The 16,543-nt window shown below is 44.4% G+C and overlaps 1 protein-coding gene across 2 annotated transcripts in view; it reads right to left on the bottom strand.

Moving 5' to 3' along the window:
• The window catches only part of PAPLN (papilin, proteoglycan like sulfated glycoprotein), an 89,868-nt gene extending 82,070 nt beyond the window's left edge, over positions 1–7,798 (bottom strand). The window contains exon 1 of one of the 2 annotated variants that reach the window (XM_043982759.1): positions 7,117–7,798. The gene's annotated coding sequence lies outside the window, so the exon portion shown is untranslated. The remainder of the gene's footprint in view (positions 1–7,116) is intronic. The other variant, XM_043982757.1, reaches the window with a different exon arrangement.
• Positions 7,799–16,543: the final 8,745 nt, after the last annotated feature.

A 16,543-nucleotide genomic window follows, 5' to 3' on the forward strand; every position in this document is an offset into this window, starting at 1 on the left:
CAACTAGGCAAAATATTTCTACATAATCTAATATCTTTTATTTACTTTGTATGTGTTGAACCTTTCCTAGAAACAATCTTGTTAATCTCTTTTTCTGAGGGATCCTAGAAATTAGCTCTAAGTTTTGCTAAAGAACGTTCCCTGAATCTCTGGGTTGGGGATATAACCAGCCATAAAGTATGAGAAGATTCTGAACCCTTTTCTCTTGTGTCAGGATCGCTTGGGACTGAACCTCGTCTTTGTTAGTCCAGCACTGGATAGGATAACCTTGTGAGAGGAACTACCTTAAGGATTGTGGGTCTACCTTGTATTTGGGAGATGATTACACATTCCAGGTCCACCAGTTATGGTAGGTATGACTCCTCACAAAATAATATTTTCAGATCTCCAAGAACTGTGTCACATGAAATCTTTAGCACAAAATATTGGAGAAGCACCAGAAGTACAATGCTTGAGCCTCTCCAAGTCACCAGAGAAGGCAATTCGTACAAGTGTTCTAAAAGCATCCCAGTTGATTCCCCAAGTTGACTAATCAAGACCTTCCAATTCACTTGATGCAATCACAAGGTATAATGGGCCAGTGATAGCGACAATTTAGGTATAAGGGCACATCCATTTCAAGCTCTAAGTGACTCATTTGTACCTTTGAAAAAAAGCAAATGAAAAGTAAGGAAATTAGACTTAAAATTGACAGAACTTGCTCTCGTGTTCATTTTTCTACCCACTCACTTATATGGTTAATCAGGAAGGACTGAGAGTTTATAAAAAATGGAAGAGCAAATCAATCAATCGAGTTGCAGAGTCAGTTGCAAAGAGAGCTAGCTCTAAATCACTACTGATCAGAGAAATGCAAATTAAAACAACTCTGAGGTATCACCTCATACCTATCAGAGTGCAAATATAACAAAAAAGAAAAAAATGTCAAATGTCTGAGGGACTGCAGGAAAGCAGGGAAGCTAATCCACTATTGGTGGAGTTGTGAACTGATCCAACCATTCCGGAAAGCAATTTGGAACTATGCCCAAAGGGCTATAAAGCTGTGCATACCCTTCGATCCAACAATACCAGTGATAGATTTATATCCCAAGGATATAAAAAAAAAAGAGGGAACAGGCTTATTTGTACAAAAATATTTCTAGCTGTTCTTTTTTGGTGGCTAAGAATTGGAAATCAGGAGGATGCCCATCAGTTGGGAAATGGCTAAACAAGCTGTGGTATATGATTGTGATGAAATATTATCATGCTATAAGAAATGACAAGCAGGGGGCAGCTAGGTGGCACAGTGGATGAAGCACCGGCCCTGGATTCAGGAGGTCCTGAGTTCAAATCCAACCTCAGACAATTGACACTAGCTGTGTGACCTTGGGCAAGTCACTTAACCCTCATTGCCCCACCAAAAAAAAGGGGGGGGGGAAATGACAAGCAGGATGATTTCAGAAAAACCTGGAAAGACTTACACAAACTAATGTTTAGTGAAGTGTGCAGAACCAGGAGAACATTGTGCACAGTAATAGAAATATTGTTTGATGAAGAACTGGGAATGACTTAGCTATTCCCAGCAATACAAAGATCCAAGACAATCCCAAAGGACTAATGATGAAGCATACTATCCACCCTCAGAGAAAGAACTGATATTGATGGAACACAGACTGAAGCATGTTATTTTTCACTTCCTTTTTTTCCCCTTTTGAGTCTTCTTATACAAAATGACTAACACAGGAATGTTTTATACACTTGCACATGTATAACCTGTATCTAACTGCTTACCACCTGAGGGAATGGGGAAGAAAGGGAAGGAGAGATAGAATTTGGAACTCAGAACTTTAAATAAAAATGTTTATTAAAAAAAAAAAAGAGAGAGCTAGCTGCGCTGTGGAGGAACCCAACTTTTGAGTTTACTATTCAGCTTTTTCTTTGCATGTCTTGGAGAATGCAGTAAGGGGTGTGGGTATGGGGGGGGCGTGTCTGTTTTTCCTCTCTCTATTGGCAACGACAATGCTATCTTACAGTGGAAGTACATGTTCATAAGACACATGGACAACACCCAGCCCGAGAGTGGAGTCCAGCTATAGAGCTGAATTGGTGGGCAGCTAGGTGGCACAGTGGATAGAGCACCGGCCCTGGATTCAGGAGGACCTGAGTTCAAGTCCAGCCTCAGACACTTGACACTTACTAGCTGTGTGACCCTGGGCAAGTCACTTGGCCCCAATTGCCTTACAAAAAAAAAAAAAAAGAAGAAGAAGAGTTGAATTGGTAAAAAGAATCAAGAATCTAACACCCAAAGCTAAGCTCCTGTTTGAGAAATGGCAAGTCCCAGAACCAAGACTTCTACTGGTCCTGGGGTACAAGTGCTTAGCAATACCCAAAGCAGGATGTCAGTTAAACCCAAAGCTGGAGGCAGAGTTTTCTATCATCAAGCAGTAAAGTAGCCCCCATCTGGGATGTTGATTAATCCCCTCCTATGTTTATGTAATTTGTGTTTATAAATGTTTATAAATTTATTTTGGGTTTTTTTGGTTTGTTTTTTTTTTTTTTAGTGAGGCAATTGGGGTTAAGTGACTTGCCCAGGGTCACACAGCTAGTAAGTGTTAAGTGTCTGAGGCCACATTTGAACTCAGGTACTCCTGACTCCAGGGCCTGTGCTCTATCAACTGTGCCACCTAGCTGCCCCATACATTTATAAATGTTTATAAATGTGGTGTCTCCTCTCCCCAATATAATGTAAGCTCCTTGATGTCAGAGACTGTCTCAATCTCATCTTCTTATCCCCAGAATCTAGGCCAGTATCTGGCACCTAGCAAATGCTTAAGAAATGCTGTCGAATGAATGGAGATGCTAGACAACTCCAAATAGAGAAATCTGACAATCCACACAGGAGTTAAGAGAATGATCAAGAATGCCTGACTTCAGGGGGCAGCTAGGTGGCACAGTGGATAAAGCACTGGCCCTGGATTCAGGAGTACCTGAGTTCAAATCCGACCTCTGACACTCAACACTTACTAGCTGTGTGACCCTGGGCAAGTCACTTAACCCCCATTGCCCCGTAAAAACAAACAAACAAACAAACAAACAAAAAGAATGCCTGACTTCAGACTTGAAAGCAGGCATATTCTAAGCAAGGGCTGATAATGCCTGGTCCAGTGTTGTGCCTCAGGGGGTGTCCACCCCAAGACAACTAACAACTAACAGCAACTGCCTCTAGAGAGGCCTTGTGAGGCTTGAGGCAGAGGGCCCAGAGAACTTGCTTCTTGGAAAACAAGCCCTCAAAGTCCTGTCCTCAGGATCAGTCGTCATCCAATACCCCCAGGCTGCTCACTTTGGCACCTACCCCTAGAGGACCTCAAGTTCTCTCTCAGTCATTCCTTAATCCATGCCATCCTTCAAGTTTCCGTGTGACCAGGAAGGATGGGAAGGGGAGGCATCATGGAGCATATCTGCCCGTGTACAGCTACAGAGACATAAAGTAAAATTAATCCCACAATACCCCCACAGAACCCTATTCCCTCGGAGCTCTGTTTTTCTGCTTGGTGACAAGCTAACTTCATCAATTCATAAACGAAGCCTTGCAATAACCTGCTATTGGGTCTGCCCACCTCGAGCCTCTCCCCATTCCAATCCATCCTCCACGCAAGCCTCCAAAGTGATTTTCCTTAAGAGCAGGTCTCCTAAGGGGCAGCTAGGTGGTGCAATGGATAAAGCACTGGCCTTGGATTCAGGAGTACCTGAGTTCAAATCTGGCCTCAGACACTTTACACTTACTAGCTGTGTGACCCTGGGCAAGTCACTTAACCCCCATGGCCCTGCAAAAAAAAAAAAAAATTAAATTAAAGAGCAGGTCTCCTTCCTACTCAATAAACTCCACTGGGTCCCAATCACCTCTAGCATCCAATACAAAATCCTGTTTGACATTCCAGGTCCACCAGAACCCTTCAGGCTCCCACATGCCTTTCCAGTCTTCTTAGACTCGACTCCTGGCACAAACCTCATTGCTCAGCCATGAACAAGACATTCCATCTCTTGGCTCTGAGCACTTTCTCTGCCTGTTCCTCATGCCTGAAACGTTCCCCCTCCTCATCTCTGCCCACTGGTTTTCCTGGCTTTCTTTAAGTCCCAACTAAAATCTACGGCAATAACCTCTTTTGTTTTTCTTTTTTTGTGTGAGGCAATTGGGGTTAAGTGACTTGCCCAGGATCACATAGCCAGCAAGTGTCAAGAAGTGTCAAGTGTCTGAGGCCGGATTTGAACTCAGATCCTCCTGACTCCAGGGCCAGTGCTCCATCCACTGTGCCACCTAGCTACCCCAAATGATCTCAAATTCAAATAGAAATGGGGTGCTGGGCCACCACCAATCATCTTGACCTATGTCTTGCTCCTGGACTCAGATGGCTCTGGAGGAGAGAGTGAGGCTGATGGCAGCTAGGTGGCACAGTGGATAGAGCACCAGCCCTGGAGTCAGGAATACCCGAGTTCAAATCCGGCCTCAGACACCTAACCACTTACTAGCTGTGTGACCCTGGGCAAGTCACTTAACCCCAATTGCATCACTTGAAAGAAAGAAAGAAAGAAAGAAAGAAAGAAAGAAAGAAAGAAAGAAAGAAAGAAAGAAAGAAAGAAAGAAAGAAAGAAAGAAAGAAAGAAAGAAAAAGAGAGTGAGGCTGATGATTTTGCACAGCCCTGCCTCATTTAAATCTAATTCACTGGAAAATCAAGATACCATCCTCCCAGATATCATGGTCTTCTTCAAAAAAGAAGGAAGAACAAGAAGATATGGGGTCCACTAAACTATATATTTAGAGCTCTGAGGGCTACACATTAACTTTTAGAATCACACATGCTTGAATATTTCTTTTTTTAAAATTAATGTCACCACATTAAAATCAAATACTGACTTTTTTTGTGGGTCAATGAGGGTTAAGTGACTGGCCCAGGGTCACACAGCTAGTGTCAAGTGTCTGAGGCCAGATTTGAACTCAGGTCCTCCCAACTCCAGGGCCAGTGCTTTATCCACTGCGCTACCCAGTTGCCTCCATACTAAAGACATTTTAATCTACTTCAGCTGCATTACAGAGTGTAGTGAATCAAATGCTGCCCTCAAGCCTCTGTTTTGACACCTCTGGTCTAAAGGAAGCTTTTCCCAACACCTCTTAATTCTAGTGCCTTCCTTCTAAAAAGTATTTCCTATTTATCCCATATCTATCTTATTTGTACATATTTGTTTACTTTTTATTTCCCCCCATTCGATTTTGAGCTCTTTGGGGGCGGGGACTGTCTTTTGTTTCTTTTTGTATCCACAGAGCTTAGCCCAGTGCCTGGAACATCAGATGTGTTTAATAAGTGTTTATTGATTGAATGGCCTTCCCCCATGTCTGAAATGGTCTCCCTCCTCACGGCTTTCAGATCCCCAAAATCCCATCTTCGACAGGAAGCCTTTCCTTATCCTCTTTAATTCTAGTGCCTTTCCTCTATTGATTACTTCCAATTTATCCTGTATGTAGCTCGTTTGTACATAGTTTTGTTTGTTTGTTTAGTTGGGGGGGGGGGGTTGCATAGTGTCTTCCCTCATTAGACTAGAAACTCCTAGAAAGTTTGGACTATTTTACCTTTTTTTTTTTGGCATCCCCAGTACTTAGCACAGTGCCTAGCACATAGTAGGTGTTTAATAAATGTTAGAATCTTAAGCCAAAGTTGTCTAGTGCATAGAGTGCTGGACCTGGAGTCAGGAAAACTTGAGTTCAAAACCAGCCTCAGACACTCACTAGCAATGTGACCTTGGGAAAGTGTACGGTTGCCTCAGTTTCCTTCATTGTAAAATGGGGATAGTAGTGACACCTACCTCCCAGGTTTGTTATGCAGTTCAAATAAGATATCTGTAAAGCATCTGACACATAATATGCGCTATATAAATGCTAGATATCATTATTGATTTTGTTGTTATTGGAATAATAATTGCAGGTATTGATGGGTAAGTGGATAAACCATATCTATGCGGTAGTCTGGTGCTGCCCCTAGGAGAATCTAGCAAAGCCAATGAGGAGGGCGTGGTGGAGTCTAGACTCCAGCCCCGGCCAGGTCGCCAGAGAAGACTTTACGTTTCTAACTTTTTGTCCCTTGTTCAAATGGCCTGTGTCTTTCCCAAGTAGGCAACAAGGAGAGTTCTCTCAAAGAAGATGGGTCTGAATGTGTCTGAGAACTCAATTCACCTGAGGGCTTCTCCCCCACCGCAGTTACAGAAACGCTTACACAATTGCAACAGGGAACTGGGTGGGACAGAATCTGCTTATGAAGCAAAACTCCTCCCCTCCCACCCTCCACTCCCCTAGCCCCCCCCCCCAATCTAATCCAGCTGGATCTGGAGTTGCGGTCTCCTCCTCCCATCACCTCACCCACAGCTCCGGAATGTTTGGTTTTCCACTGAGATTAAACCCCAGGCTCATTAACCATGGGGGCAGGTTATAGGTGCAAAAGCTCACTCTAGGGAGAAAAGTTCCATCCTGCCCGGAGCTGATTTGAGTTTGTACCCAGAAAACAGCCTCTTCTCTACCCCCTTTCACAGGGACCTTATGACGATAAAATGAAAGATCGTATGTAAAACTTTGCCAACTTTAGAGCCACAGTATGAGGGTCAGATAGTAGTATTAGTTTGGACCTGTGATGTAATTCCGGCAAGGAATTGCTGCCCCCCAGGGCAGAAGCCAATGCTCCGGGGCAGCTAGGTGGCTCCGTGGATAAAACACCGGCCCTGGATTCGGAAGGACCTGAGTTCAAGTCCGTACTTGATATATACTAGCTGTGTGACCCAGGGCAAGTCACTTAACCCTCATTGCCCGCCAACACTAAACAAAAAAAAAAAAGAGAGAAAGAAACTAATATGCCTCTAAGGGAGATCCACCCGGAACACCGAGAAGTTAAGGCACACGTGCCCAGAGTCACCTAGACAGTAAATTATCTGGGGCTGAACTTGAACGCAGGTTTTTCCAACCTCTCTCCCCCAGTTCCAAGCTGCCTCTTCTAAAGAGGGGGAAAGAAAAGCTATTATTCCCCCATAGAAAGCAGGGAGGAAAGTTAGATGTGCGGCGCGACTGAAGGCTAAAGTGAAGTAGTAAAGTTCAGTCTTACCTCCGCGGCGCGCGTTCCCGTGCGTACGCCAATCCGGATGCCTGGTTCAAGGATGTACAGACTCAGGGATGAGAGTTGTGAGTGAGAGAGAAAGAGTGAGTGTGAGACGGCGTATGTAGGTGTGACTCTGTGTGTGGTGGGGGGGCGGGAGGGGAGGGGTATGGTTTCTCGTGTGAGTCGGCCTCTGGAGTAGGTGTGGCTGCGTGTGCGAGCGCAGGTGGGTGCTGGGCGCCCAGGTGGCTGCCGCTGGGCGCCTCCTCCGGAGCACGTCTCCTCTCCCGGCTCCCAGGCGCTCGCTGAGTCTCCCTCGTCCTCAGTCCCGCTTCGCCTTGGCGCCCAGGAAAGGACGAGTGCCTTAGGTTTCCTGAACCCCCTTTGGCCCCTGCCGCCGCCGAGCTTCTCCTGAGGCTTTGCCGCTAAATCGGCCCCCCGGCGGAGCCTCTCTGCGGGCTCCAGTCCCGTGCTTCGCCGGGCTCTTGGCGCTGCGCTCCCAGGCCAGCTGCGAGATGTGCTGACTGGGGCGGAGTCCTCGGCTGGCGAGCTTTATTGCAACCCAGAGCACGAGGGAAAGAAAAGAGAAGGGGGAGAAAGAGGGAAGGGGGCGAGGACCCCCCCCGCCCAGGACCTCGCCCCGTCCTTTGTCTCTCTCCCTTTTTAGGCCATTCCCCCCCGGAACAAAAACCCGTTGTGTTGCGTCGAGCGCTTTTCTTGCGCAGGTACTGCCTTCTCTGCTTTATTTCGGGACGCTAAGAGACTGCGCATCCTCCAATCAGAAGATGGGAGGGAGCTGCTGGAAACTTGTAACGCGGCCCCCCCCACTTCTCCCCCAGCAAGCCTTCTGCAACTTTGGCCACTGACAACCCCTTCTCTCCCAGGAAACCTTTCTTTTTTTTTCTTTTTCTTTTTTTTGGTGGGGCAATAAGGGGCACCCAGGAAACTTTTTTGCGCCCCCGGGTCCTGTAATATATAATTTTTACGCGACCCGGGGCGCGTATATAAAATATACACAACCTTTTACTGTTGCCAACGTTTTCCTGACCTCCACGTTCAGTTACGGGAACCCATATGGGGTCTCGACCCACAGTTTGAGAAGCTTTGTCCTAAGAGGGAGGGAGAGAACGCCAAGAAAGCTGGGGAAGGAAGGGTGGCAGGGACGAGACCGTAGGATCATAGATTTAGAGGAAAGGGGACCTCAGAAGACGTGGAATCCAACCCTCTTATTTTAGGGAAGAGAAAACTGATCAATCAATCAGAAATCATTTATTAAGCACTTACATTCTATGACAAGCACAGTGCTTGGAGTCAGGAAGATCCTAGTTCAAATGCAGACACTTAGTTGTGTGACCCCACCTTGGGCATGTCACAACCCCTATTTGCCTCAGTTTCCTCATCTGTAAAATGGGGGCAACAACAGCAATGTATACCAGGCCCTTGCTAAACACTGGGGGTACAAGAATATAAAAGGCTCAGGGGTTCTATTCTCAGCCCAAATTCTGTGGAATATCTCCCTTGGCCCCTAAGGGTGGGGGTTAACTTTCCACCGAGTCTTTTCCTTTCTTGGCCTCATAATTTCTTCCAACATTGGGTCCTGCTGTTACCCAGACAAATAATAAAATAGGTCTCCTAGAGATCATGTAGTCTGCCCCCCTCCTTTTACAGAGGAAGATCTTTCAAGTAAGTTAAATGGTTTACCCCAGCTTTCATAGCCAGTTACTTATCCTATGCTGCCTGACCCTTTCCTCCAACCAGTCATGATTCCTCCTTATATCATCCAAGGCATAATAAACTCCTGGGGATTGGGAGACAAAGCAAGTCTTCTGTGAATTGGTTTAGGGATTTAGAAGCTTAGGTTATAGAAGACAGATCACAGATCTAGAACTGGAAGGGTCCACTTATTTTATAGATGAGGAAACTGAGGCCTGGGGAGATTGATTAAGCTTAAAGTCACACTGGAAGGCCATTTGTAAGGCCAAAGGCAAATTTGAACCCTGGGCCTCTGACTACAGAGTCAGTGCTTTTTCTAGTGTCTCATGAGATCACTTACCAGCCCCATTCCTCCATTTGATGGGTTGGGGGTGGGGGACAGAAATGTGGATCCTGGAGGTAGACGCATGCTGTGCACATACACACTGTACACTCATATTTACTTATTCTTAAAACTTTCTCATCCATCAGCACATCCCCTAGATACATGCTCATGCTGGCCCTTCTTAATTCCTTTTCTTTTTCTTTTTGTAAAATCAGCCCATTTTCTCCCATTTCTCTGTTATGGAAAAATAACAACAGCTTAATGTCAATCAAAGGGAATTTTAGGAACTAAACATTTCCCTCCTCCCAAGCCCCTGAATTCTCTAGGCAAAGCTAACAAAACTTGGAGGAAAAAGAGAGCCAAAATGCCCCAGTCTCTCTCAGAACGTTTTACCGATACTGGAAATGTTTTCTCCTTTAATGGAGCTCTATCCCTCACCCACTTCCCCAAGGTAGGACTCATTCCAATCATCCTGTCACCCTGGCCTTAAGTGGCTTCCCTTTCTTCCTGGGGTGGAAGGAGAGAACAGAGCCCTAATGCAGTGGGTAATGTGTCCTACTTCTTAAATTCAATCTTCTTTTGCACTCATTTTTCCTTCTCTTACTTGTCTGGTTTCTAATTTGCACTCTCAAGCAAAAAAAAAAAATGTCCCTACTGAAGGACTTTAAAAGCAGAAGTAAATCCTGACTTGCTCAGGACTTTCTCTCTGCGCCGGGCCAGAGAATACTTGGCATGCCAATATAGTCTTCTTGACTAGGGCAAAGGTTCTCCCTCTGCACTGCCTAGGCAATGCTCTGAAATCTGCATTTAATTTCAGATCTCAAGTTCAGGGAAAAGTAGTCTAAGAATCTGACTAGAACTCAGTTTGGAAGGGGAAAGCAGGCGTGAGCCAGGGTTAGCAGTGAGAATCCACAAGCCAACCCCACGCCCCAGAAAAGATCACAGAGGGTTTAGATGCTAAGGTAGGCTGAGGACTCACATTCCTCAACAACATTTCTTTCACAATTGTTTTTGTGAATTCAAATCAATCCCTTGAAGGTACTGTGCTAAAGCAGAAAATGAGTTTAGTAACCTTCACCAAGGTTTTGATCTCTGAGAAATCAGGAGCAAGCCCTGGGGCAAAGGATCCTTAACCAAGGATCCATGAAATTGGTTGTTTTTTAAATTAGTTTGATAACTATATTTCAGCATACTTGGTTTCCTTTACAATTCTATATATCTTATTTCATGCATTTAAAAACTTAAAAAAAAATTGGTCTGGGGGCAGCTAGGTGGCTCACTGGATAGAGCACCGTCCCTGGATTCAGGACTACCTGAGTTCAAATCCGGCCTCAGACACTTAACACTTACTAGCTGTGTGACCCTGGGCAAGTCACTTAACCTCAATTGTATCATCCAAAAAAAAACATTGGTCTGGCATTTGTTTTACTTTTTTCCCCCCAAGTAGTGAGCATTGAAAAAAAATTCTGTCCATTTCACTATCAACCACCCTCCCCCTCCTTGAGCAATTAAAAATCTATTCAGATATATATGTACACACACACACACACACATATATATGGATAGGTACACATATGTGTGTATGTACACACATATACACACACAGAGTCTGGCAAACAAGTTCCCACATTAGCCATGTCCAAGAATGCATGACTCTTTTCTGCATCGTAAGTTCATCAGCTTTATCTCAGAAAGTAAGTGACATGTTTCATCTTTGTTGTTTTGGCCTTGTGGTTTATCATGGATCAGAGTTCTAAAGTCTTTCATAGCTGAGTTTTTCTATAATGTTATTGTATAAAGCATTCTCCTACTAGGTGGCTTAGTGGGTAGAGCACTGGGCTTGGAATCAGTAAGTTTCATCTTCGTGAGTTCAAATCTGACCTCAGACATTTAGTAGCTGTGTGATCCCTAAGCAAGTCTCTTTTTTTGTTTGTTTGTTTGGTTTGGTTTTGGTTTTTTTTGGTGAGGCAGTTGGGGTTAAGTGACTTGCCCAGGGTCACACAGCTACTAAGTGTTAAGTGTCTAAGTCCAGATTTGAACTCAGGTCCTCCTGACTCCAGGGCCAGTGCTCTATCCACTGCAACACCTAGCTGCCCCTCTAAGCAAGTCTCTTAACCGTGTTGTCCTCAGTTTCCTCACCTGTGAAAATGAGCTGGAGAAGAAAGTGACAAACCATTCCAGTATCTTAGCCAAGAAAACTCCAAATGGGGTCACAACTGAAACAACTGAACAAAAAGTTCTGTTCACTTTGCTCTAGTTCAGTTCAAAAAAGTCTTCCTAGTTTCCTGAGAAATTGTCCATTTCATCATTTTTATGGCACAATAATATTCCATTGCATTCATTTACCATAATTTGTTTAGCCACTCCCCAATAGGACACCCCCTTAGTTTCCAATCTGTGAAAGGATCCATAGGCTTCACCAGACACCAAAGGTGTCCCTGAAACAAACAAACAAACAAAAGATTAAGAACACTTGCCTTGAGGCACAAATAGAGCAAAATAACTCCCCTCACTTTTGCCTGACACTGCAGCCTTCTAAAGGAAAAGGAAAGAAACAACTGTAATCCTCACTAATGCTATCTGGCTCAGTGAATCCTTACACCCTCCCTTCCCCCAAGTCCATGGAAAGGAAACTGTATTAGTTGGAGGAGACTTCATGAAGAAACCAACTCAGAAAGGGAGAGTTGTAGAAAATCAAAGTGCTGCCCAGGATGGGGAAGAGAATGGGTAGAGCAGAGGGGGAAGAGGACAATGGACAAGATACAGCTGACTGGATGCATAAGATATAGCTGGGAAGAAGAAAAGGAGGGAGGAAGACTGGCAGACTTTTGTATAATCTTATTTATTTATTTTTATTCTGAAATTAAACAACAAATAAAATGAGCATTTCCATAAATTTAGCAAAACAGAAAAAGAGAGCTGAATGGGAAACTGTATATGTTTTACATGAAGTTTGTTTCTCTTTTTAAATACATCCTGCAGGGGCAGCTTAGGTGGTCCAGTGGATAAAGCACCAGCCCTGGATTTAGGAGGACCTGAGTTCAAATCTGACCTCAAACACTTGACACTTACTAGCTGTGTGACCCTGGGCAAGTCACAACCCTCATTGCCCCACAAAATAAATAGGTAAATGGGTAAATAAATAAATAAATGAATAAATAAATAAATACATTCTGCACGTGATCCCTTTGTCCTAATAAACATGAAACTTTCAGAGCTGTTCTTGTCTGTCATTCTGACTTTACTCTTGTTCTCTTCTATGCATTAAAAAACCAAAACAAAACACATACATACACACCTGACTCTCTTTTCTTTCATTTTTCATTTTTTCAGCAACCCCGTCCCTGTCATCTCTTCTTCCCCTGACTCCCCTCTATACATTGCAAAGAAAAGAAAAAGGAAACCCTTGTAACAAACATGTACAATCAAGTCAAACAAAGCCCTGCTTTAGTCATTTCTAGAAATGTAGGTCTAATTTGGCTCTTACAAGTCTATCACCTCTTGGTCAGGAGGTGAGTAATATTTCATTATTCGTTTTCCCTTCAGAGATTTCAAAAGAACATGATATAATTATCCCTTCCCCATCCAGACATCCCCCATGGAGATTTGATATATCGTAGGTTGGCATAAAAAATTAAATGGGGTGGGGCAGCTAGGTGGTGCAGTGGATAGAGCACCAACCCTGGATTCAGGAGGACCTGAGTTCAAATTTGACCTCAAACACTTCACCCTGGGTAAGTCACTTAACCCCAATTGTCTCACCAGAAAAAAAAAAATTAAGTGGGAATTTTGAGGGAGTTATGTGAAAGCCATAGATGACATGCAAAAGCCAGCAGATGACACAGCAAGTTTAGAAACTCAGAAATGCATAAAATATATGTATAGTACTGTATAATATCAACACATTGTATCTTTTAATACTGTAAACACATAAAAGAAAAAGAAAAAATTCAGACCTTTCCTGGTATGAAGGGAGAGCCAAAAAATTTTACTCAGATTTTCCAGATCTTGGTGGGGAGGTTGGGGAGTAAGTCCTTAACCCCCATTATATAGAAGAGATAACTGTGTAAGACTGCAAAGCCATCCTTGACTTACAGATGTCCAATCAGGACTTTGCGGACACTACAGCCCTACTGGGAGACAAAGGGTGGGGCAGCCTGGCAGTACCTCTCTCTGTCTGGCTTCCAGCCAGGGGCCCACTGCAGGCGTTGGTTTAGCTACTCTTTCTTCCCTTTCCTCAGCCTCAAAGGCAAACTTGGTGTCCTGCAGATGAACGATGCTCTGTCTCTCTTACCTCCTCCAGTTCCCCGCGGAGGCGCCAGTATTTCTGAGTCAAGTCTTCGTCCTCCCGCCAGAGCTACTGTGCCCCCACCCCCACCCCAGGTAACCCTTTCTAGGTGCTTGGTGCTCTGGATTTCAAGCTGCCCTGCCTCCAACAGAATGATTTCCACGGTCTTCACCGGAGGTACGAGGTTCTCCTTGGATATAGCGGGTGTTGAGGGGAGTAGACTTATCCTGAGACAGAGCCTCATGTCTGCCATTGATTCGATCCCTGGAAGTCACACGCTCTTTATGTTTTCTTTTTTTTTTTTTTTGTGGGGCAATGGGGATTAAGTGGGTCACACAGCTAGTAAGGGTCAAGTGTCAGCTCATATTTGAACTCAGGTCCTCCTGAATCCAGGGCTGGTGCTTTATCCACTGCGCCACCTAGCTGCCCCCGCTCTTTATGTTTTCTAACATTGCGTCCTCCTCCCGGACACTCGAAAACACCGAACTGAGCTCCTTTGCTGGAACAAGCTAATTACAATACAATATAATGATGCAATCAAGCATGTCAGAGACTACTAATGCCCCTCACTCCCATGTATAGAGCCCTTAAAGGTTTTTAGGATAATTCAACAGTATTCTGAGGTAGGCAGTGAAGTATTCTTGTCCTTTTTAAAAAAAATTTTTTTAAGTGAGGCAATTGGGGTTTAAGTGACTTGCCCAGGGTCACACAGCTAGTAAGTGTTAAGTGTCTGAGGCCGGATTTGAACTCAGGTACTCCTGACTCCAGGGCCGGTGCTCTATCCACTGCGCCACCTAGCTGCCCCTTGTCCTTTTTTAATAGCTGGGGAAACTGAGGCTCAGCGATTGTGGTATATCCAGGGTAATCAGCAGAGCGAAGTAGATAGAGCACTGGACCCGGTTAGGAAGAGCCGGGTTCCATTTCTGTCTTAGACACTACCTGTGTGTCCCTAGGCAGACTCGTTTGTCTCTCTGAGCCTTTCTTTCCTTCTCTGTAAAATTGGGGTGATAACAATAGTTACAGGATTGTTGTGAGGATCAAATGTGATAATGATCAAAGTGTGAAGTAGTAGTAGTAAGGATGAGAACCTAGACCTGAGCCCAGATTTATGGATCTTTTGGATAGGTGTTCTTTCACCTATGTTACACTGCCACCTCCCTGAAATTTTAAGGAGCCCCAATTCAGGGAATTAGTGAGTTAGTGGAAATAGCAAAGTGTCTTGAGGAGGCAATATTGCCAGACAAGTCAAACCACCACCATGGTGACCACCATTTCCCCTCCAACCCTGATGGAAGCAGCTCAGGATCCTGAGTCCAAGAGCCTTTGGAAGCAGTGTTCCCATCCCTCCGCCACCCACCACCACCATCAGATCTGCTTCTGGTCCAGCCCCTTTGGAAGAGGGTCCTGACTTTCTCATTACCACCAGAGACCACCTGCTCCCAACAATCAGGTAGGCAGAGGTATCCAGAGAGCTGTCATACCTCCTACACTGCTTGCAACCGAGGTCTTGAAGTCATCCTCTGCAGAAGCAGTTCCTATAGAGGGAGCCAGCCACCCCCACTGACTGACAACCAATTGCCACACACCGGGTAGGCGATCCATAACAGCTGATGCAGCAAAGCACCCTGAGGGAAAGGTGGAAGGCAGCAGGTACTGGGTCAGTACCACCACCTTGGCCATCATCTCCCTTAGACTCCCTCAGAAAGAGACAGCCCAGGACCCAGAAGCAAAACTTCCAGCCCAGAAGCACCCTTAGCCATCATCCTGGGAAGCAGCCCCTGTAGAGATGCAGCCTGGCAACTGCTTCTGTCAGAGCCACAGCCACTGCTACTGAAGACCTAGAAAAGAAAGTTCTTGCCCCTACAGTCCTTACACTGCTGAATAATTCAACATCAGAAACTGATGTTTTTGTTTTGGGGGGTTTTTAGTGAGGCAATTGGGGTTAAGTGACTTGCCCAGGGTCATACAGCTAGTAAGTGTTAAGTGTCTGAGGCTGGATTTGAACTCAGGTCCTCCTGAATCCAGGGCCTGTGCTCTATCCATTGCACCACCTAGCTGCCCCCCTGAAACTGATGTTTTTATTAATGATATTTTAATTAATTAATCTTGTTGTTTAGTATTTTAATTAATTTTATTAATGGCTATAACATTAAAGAAGGGGCGTTAACATCTGCTTTGCTATTGCATCTTAAGGACCATGGGACTTTCCTATTTGACTTGCAGCTGAAATCTCTGTATGTGTTGTCTCACCAATTAGAATGTGAGCTCTTTGAGAGCAGGCACTGTCTAGTTTTTCTATTTATATCCCCAGGGCTTAGAACAATGCTCTGCACATTATACAGTATACACTTAATATATGCACAGTATACAGTATACACTTAATAAAAGCTTTATTCCTTCATTATTTATTCATTCATTCATATAGACTGGCCTGAGTAACTTCTGAAGTTCCTTCCAATAAAAATCTATCCTTCGCTATCTCAGACACAGGTTGGGCTCAATAACTATTGAGGTCTCTTTCAACTCTGAAATTCTTTGATTTGATAATGTCATAACAGAGTTTTGGGGTCATATAATCCTGTTAACATTGGAAAGGTCCTTAGAAAAGAATCCTGGAGAAGTTGAATGATTGACTCAGTGTCACAGTTAGCATGGAGAGAGATGTCTACTTTCTAGTCCCCATTCTTGTCTCTACTTTGTGGTGTGACCTTGTAAAAGTCACTTTCCTCTTTGGGCCTCAATTTCATCATGTTTTAAATGAAGGGGTTGAAGTAGAAAACCTTTAAGGTCTCTTCAAACTTTAGTAGTTGAGCATAGTTCTAGAATTGGGACTAGATCCCAATTTTCTGAATTCCCAAAACAGAAAATAGTTACCCTCTGGGGAGTGAATCAAATAAGCTCCTGTGGAAGTTGGCTGATTGAATGAAAGGACCATGATACACAAATTCTCTTTGCACTCAATTGAATTAATACTAATTCAGGACAAATCACTTCTTGGGTGGGATTCTCCCTGGAGTGAGTACTGGCTATCTGCCAACAAATGAGATCTCTCTCTCTCTCTCTCTCTCTCTCTCTTTTTTTGGTGGGGCAATGAGGGTTAAGTGACTTGC

This window comes from Dromiciops gliroides, chromosome 2, assembly GCF_019393635.1.
Source record: "Dromiciops gliroides isolate mDroGli1 chromosome 2, mDroGli1.pri, whole genome shotgun sequence".
In the NCBI taxonomy this organism is placed as follows: domain Eukaryota; kingdom Metazoa; phylum Chordata; class Mammalia; order Microbiotheria; family Microbiotheriidae; genus Dromiciops; species Dromiciops gliroides.